This window comes from Chelonoidis abingdonii, chromosome 3, assembly GCF_003597395.2.
Source record: "Chelonoidis abingdonii isolate Lonesome George chromosome 3, CheloAbing_2.0, whole genome shotgun sequence".
NCBI classification, from domain to species: Eukaryota; Metazoa; Chordata; order Testudines; family Testudinidae; genus Chelonoidis; species Chelonoidis abingdonii.
The window spans coordinates 216908203-216914202 of record NC_133771.1 but is presented as its reverse complement, the minus strand read 5'-3'; positions in this window follow the sequence as shown (position 1 = coordinate 216914202).

The window sequence follows — 6000 nt, the reverse complement described above, 5'->3', positions numbered from 1 at the left end:
ATTTGTGGGAGGGAGAAGACAAAGGGGAGAGAGAAGAGATTCTTTTCTGCTTCCTGGTATTTCGGTTGCTCTTTGTGGAAGAGAGGAGACATGCTTCTTGGTATTTAGATTAAAGAGGTTGCATCAGTAACTCTCAGGTTAGCCCAAGAGGAAATTCTGGTGGAGAGAGTAGGGTGGTAGGAAGTGGGTTATTTCCCTTCCACTTCCCTGTCCCCGTCTATCTCCCAGGACCATCAGATTCCTCTCTGGGGCGTCTATACTGAGGTTACGTTTCATTGCAAGGGTTCCTCCCTCAAGTAGTTCAAGGGTATTGTAGCGCCAAAAGACTCGCCACAGCAGAGACCCAGAGCGGAGCCAAAACCCTGGAATTTTTGGCTGGTGGCAGCGAGATCAAATCTAAGCTGGTAATTAAGCTTAGAGGGGTTCATGCTAGCTTCTCAGGTTATGAACGCTAAGGTTCAAATCTGAGTAGGAAGCTATGATATGAGTGGCAGCGACGTGGGAAAGATAAGAATCCAGAAGCCAGTAGGAGTATTATATTTTTCTTTTCTCTGCTAGGGGCTTTTAGCAGAGAGAAAGGGGTTGGTTTTAAAAGTAGCCAGAGAGAAATTTTTTTTTCTGCTGCTTAGGTGGCTTGCATTTTAAGCAAGGCCCACTGAGTTCCTCACTGTACTTTACACGTATTAATGAATCCAGGCTCTCTCTTAGCTAGAGCTGGGGCAAGAAACGAGGTTTTGTTTGTTTGCAGGAAGTTGAAGGAAAATGTTAGTTTGGGTCAAACCAACTATGAAATGTTTTGGAGTTGTTGGTTAATTGACAAAGTCTGCTTGGCCTTGGTCCGGAGCAGGGAGGTGATTCAGGGTCTTCCATACCCCAAGGGGGCACCTTAACCACTGAGCTAAATGTTATAAACTTGTGGGGTGGGACGGGACATGGGACATCAGTGGCACCACCATCTTCTACCCCTCCCCCCACCCCCGACTGGCTTGGAAATGGCTGAAACCATTTGTGTCAAGTTTGTGAATAGTTTTGGCCTGCAAATAAACTATTTGTCCAAAAGAATGTCACCCAGCTCTACTCTCAATGCAGTTCTAGAGTGGATTAGCGTTAGCTCCGTCTCACGGCTGGGGAATGAAATGGCATTGTTTAAGCCACATGGCAAGCCAAAAGCTGCATTCCTGCTCACCAGTATGCGGTGAGCAGGAGTGACAGTCCTGGGACAATCACTGGGACAGTCGTTGCTGGGGGTGGAGTCATGGGCAGATCACTGGTACCTGAAGGCAAATTGGCTGACTCAGGGGCTATCAATATTTTTCCGTAGCAGGCGATCTGTGAATCTCTCAGTGAGTGCGCTGTTTGCAGTGGCCCTAGCTAGATAGGCACCCAGGGGAAGGATACAGTGACAGGGCATTTGATGCTTTTGCTTGGTGGTGAACATATGCAATGAATTTTAGGAACAGCTGGTACTATGGAGAGAGCAATCACGCTGCTCCACTTTGCCGCATCATCACACAGGTAAAGACTGTTCAGTGCAGCTCATGTCCACGATGGAGCTGATCCTTAGCGCCTGTAAATGGTCCTAGCTCTATTGCAGGCAAGCGAGGAGCTTTCCAATTTGCACAGCAGCCCCACTTTGTTTTTATGTTGCTGCTATTTGTTCAGTATGTGCTGGCTAGTCTGAACTTGGTGTTCAGAATTCGTGTTGGTGGTAACAGCCTCACTTTGATTGTTTGCTGTTCATTATTCATTATTGGGCATTTCTTAAACAGAAGCCTAATACGGAGTGGCAGAAAGCAAACAAAGAAGAGGGCATGTTGGGTATGAATTTTCAGCTAATCATTCAGGCTACAGTTTTGTGGATCTTCAAGGGCTCATGAATATTCCTATAAAGTTACCAGCAGTGGCTCTGGTAGTTACAGAATGACTAATCTGACCCCCATCGGTGATAAAGGAGTCTCTTGCCACAATGACAATGAGTCATGAAGCTATTCACAAATCATTCTCTGCATGTGTGACCCAGGCTAACACACTATGGTTTTGCCCCACTGGTAGCAGGCTTAGTATCTAGGGGGATGAATGCTAAGGGCTGGTTTTCTTGCTCAAACGGTAGGGGCTTGCGCTTTGAGATCCTGCAGATGCCCTGTCCTGTGGTGTCTTTCACGTACCCCTGCTGTTTGAGCAGACCTCCTTCCATTGCCTTTGTGATGCTGGCAGACCAAGGGCCAGCTCCAGCAAGGTCCCTAGGTCCCAGCTGGACACAGACAGAGGCACAGCTGGCATCTCTCCGGCTCACCTAAGGGTTCATAGTGCTAGGATGGGTATCAGAATGATAGGAAGTGAGTAGCAGCTGGACTCTGAATGCTTGTTTAGTGTTGTCTGCGTTAATCTGACTTGCAATAGCTGTGGCCCATTCGACTGTGTAAGAGCTGAGCAGGTACTGAGAGCCTCTGGGATGGTATGAATCACCCGCACAGAAAAGAGTTGTTAATTAGTGCAGAGTGCTGCCGAAATTGGAGACCCTTCGATACCAGACCGGCTCTGGGTGGATCTTACATCTGGAAAATCCTTATATCTGGATTGATAACCCAGCAACAAAAAGACTCTTACTGCTGTTCTGCGCCCCTCCCTGTGACGGAGAGGCAGGGAAGTGCACACCTTCCATCAACTCACTTTGCAGCTCAGAGCACGTGGTAGGAGGGGGATTAAAAACCCCAGATGAAACGAACTAAGCATGTCTAGACCTCTTGGATTGTGTGTGGGGGCAGGTGCAGTGGGACGGTAAGGTGTTTCTATGCATAAGCAAGAGATCCTCAGCTGCTTAGCCTGGGTTAGCCCTAAAGATCAAATAGCGCTTGCTGATTATAGAAGCTGATACTCCCTTTTGAATCCGAGGACTGTAACTCATCCGTGTGACTGTTTCCTTGCTCTAACCCAGTAAATAACTCTCAAATTTCCCTTTCAGTAAATCTTCAGCTTGCAATAGGACTGGCTTGAAGCATTGTGTTTGGTGTGAGACCAAACGTGCAATTGACCAGGGCTAAGGGACTGGTCCTTTGGGCTCAGGAGTAATCTGAATGTCACTGTGATTCTTGGGGCAAGGAGCCTCTATCCCAGTGATACACAGATCCCCCCCTCCCCATGCTCCCACTCCTCCCAGGGGAGGGACTGACAGACTTTCTCTGTGACACACACGTATCACCCGCCCCCCGTGAGGATTCCCCTGAGGACACCACCTCCTCCCACCCCAGGAGGGACCAACAGACCCCTCCCTCTCCCACTTTGGCCATCAATGTGTGACCCCACCCCCACAACTAGGATTTCCCCCCATAACCTAGAGATGACCCCCCCCGCTAGCTGGAATAATGCTCCCCCCTCCCTCGCCCCACAGTGTCGGGGGTGTGTGTGTGAGAGGCTCGCTCTATAGCCCCCCCCTCCACAGATGATGTCATCATCACTAGGGTGACACTTCCCCAGTCCCTCATGCCTCACCTCTCTTCTTGTGGTCAGCACCGGAGCGTCTCTGCTGCTCCGGTCCATCCCAGGGGTGGCAGGCCCCTTGTGGGGGCCCCTGGGAAGCCGAGGGGGCACTGGCTCTGAAGGACTCACTGCCCAGGACGTGGGAGCTCAGCTTGCACTGAATTAGCTGCAGCTGCTGGGCAAGGGACAGGGATGTGGGGGAGGGGTGTGGAGTCTATGGGTGAAGTGGCTGCAGCCCCACTGCAGAAAGGGGGTTCTGCTGCCTGGGCTGGACCTGCTGTACAGTTTGGGGGGGCAGGGAGGCATTGCCCCCCATCTCTGCCTGCGTGTAAAATGTCAGTGACAGGCTTTATAACCCAGGCTGACGCCGAAGCCAAACCCCAGGGGAACCAAGGAGCCACACAGCTGAAAAATCCATCACCTGGTGGTTCAAAAATTGCCCTCCCGAGCTGAACGTCCCCAGTGTCAGGGTGCGCCGAGCTGGTGTGGCAGGCGGGGCCCTGAGTAAGGTGGGCCAGTGCTAGGAATGCTGAGCTGAACTTGAGGCCAGAGCCGGGGCTCTGCGCTGGGGGCATGTGCCACCCCCTCCGATTTGCGCTTGCTGTGGGGGGAGGGGGGCAACCCTGTGCTTTAGCGCTGTAACACTGGTAGCTTAGCCAGGTATACTCCACATCTCACTAGAGCCCACTTCAGCTTTCAGCTCCTTCTCCTCTGAGGCTGCCCTTGCTAATGACCCTTCCTGGCCAAGAGGGGCCAAACCTGGGGGTGGTGCTGTTACGGTTTTGCTCCTACAAGTAAGTGTGTGTGTGAGAGAGAGTGTGTGTGTGTGTGGGGGGAGCTCAGACTAGAAAAATCCATGTGGTCAGGGTGTAATGCAGCTGTAGACTAAACGGCTGTGCACTTAGCTTGCAATCTCACGGTTGTTTTTCTTCCAGCTCTCTCAGTGGAATCAAGCACTCTCTCTATTGTCAACTTTTTTTTTTTAACTTAAATATACAAGCTGCAGTTCTAGGCTTGACTTCATGGCAACCTTTGCTTTCTTACTTGTCATATGAGAACATCTGATCAGAAAAATGTCTTTCATGAGCCAAGACCAGATGCTCATAACCTGCACTGAAACAAACTGCTTGTGGTTCCAACAGGGCCGTATTAAGGGGCATGTATTCTATGGCCCCAGATCCTGGAGTCAGGTGATTATAAAAGATTATCAGCATTTATTTTTTAAAGTGACCCTTTCTAGTGTTCGTGGTTGTGAAAAGCAATTTAAAAATGTGACCCAAGTGTAACTGATGGAGTGCCATCTGCCTGAGTCTGCAGGCAGCCTGAAACTAAAGCTTGGAGAGGTGTGAATTGTAGCATGAATCTCAATAGTGCATTTAACACTGATCTCGGGAGCCAGGCCAACACCACCCCAGCAGGGGGCCCTGTGTGTGGATGGAAGGGGCAGAAAGCAGCTATCCAGGTGCCCCCAGTTAAGCAGAAAGCCCCTGCTTGCTGGGGCAAATATTAGGGTGCACCCCCTTTCAGTGGCCCCTGCTGCTACTCCTGCAAGAAGGGAATGGCAAGTCCCTGATTTGAGAGGAGGGGCTCCTGCCACTCCAACTGGGGAGGTGGGGCTACAGGTCTCTGCCATCGGCCTATCTTGGGTATGTCTATAGTGCAGTTAAACCCTGGACATTTGACTCAGGCTAGAGCCTGGGCCCCGGGCCAAGGCCAGCCCAGATATCTACAGGGCCATTTTACAGCCCCACAGCCTGAGCCCTGAGAGCCCAAGTCAGCTGACACAGGCCAGCCGCTGGTGTTTAACTGCCTTAATCCAGCCCTGGGCTTCAGCAGTGGAAGATATTGCTTTACGCCTCAGTTCTGACGCAGGGGGAGCATTATCATGGCCTTCACCGTCTACAGTGCAGAAGCAGGTCCTCTTCCCTGGCTGCATGAACTCAGGCTGACAGAGCCTGGGCTGCTAGCCCTGTACATCACTGGTAGCTGCAGCTGTCCGAAGAAAGCTCCACCGCTTGCCCTACGGCTGTGTGCAGTGTGGTTTACTGAACTGTATAACTAGCCGAAAACTAGTTCTGGACGTGTTTGTACCCCTCCCAGCGCCCTTCCCCCCAACACACAATCCCAAACCAAAGGGAGAAACTAGACATGAAATACAGAATTGGAACAAGTGATCCTCAGTGGCCTTCTTCGATAAATAAGTGGTGCTGACAGAACCCAAATGAATGAATATTAAAACAGCCATTTGCAATGATCAATGTTTCAACATTATTATATACATACAGCTCTCCGGTCAACCAACTCCCTTGAAAGAAATGCTAGATTTGAAAAAGAAAAGGTGGTGGTGGAGGTGTCAGAAAGCAAATAAGCCTGTTATTGTGCCCAGTGAAATGAGAACAACGCTTAGTTCCTTCACAGTGCACCACTTCAGTTCTCTAGCGGGGGCAGCTGGGCAAGATTTCTAGGAATGAGCTGGGGTGCCAGGATGTTGGACTCTGCTGTTCTGTGTCCGAGTCTGCCCCG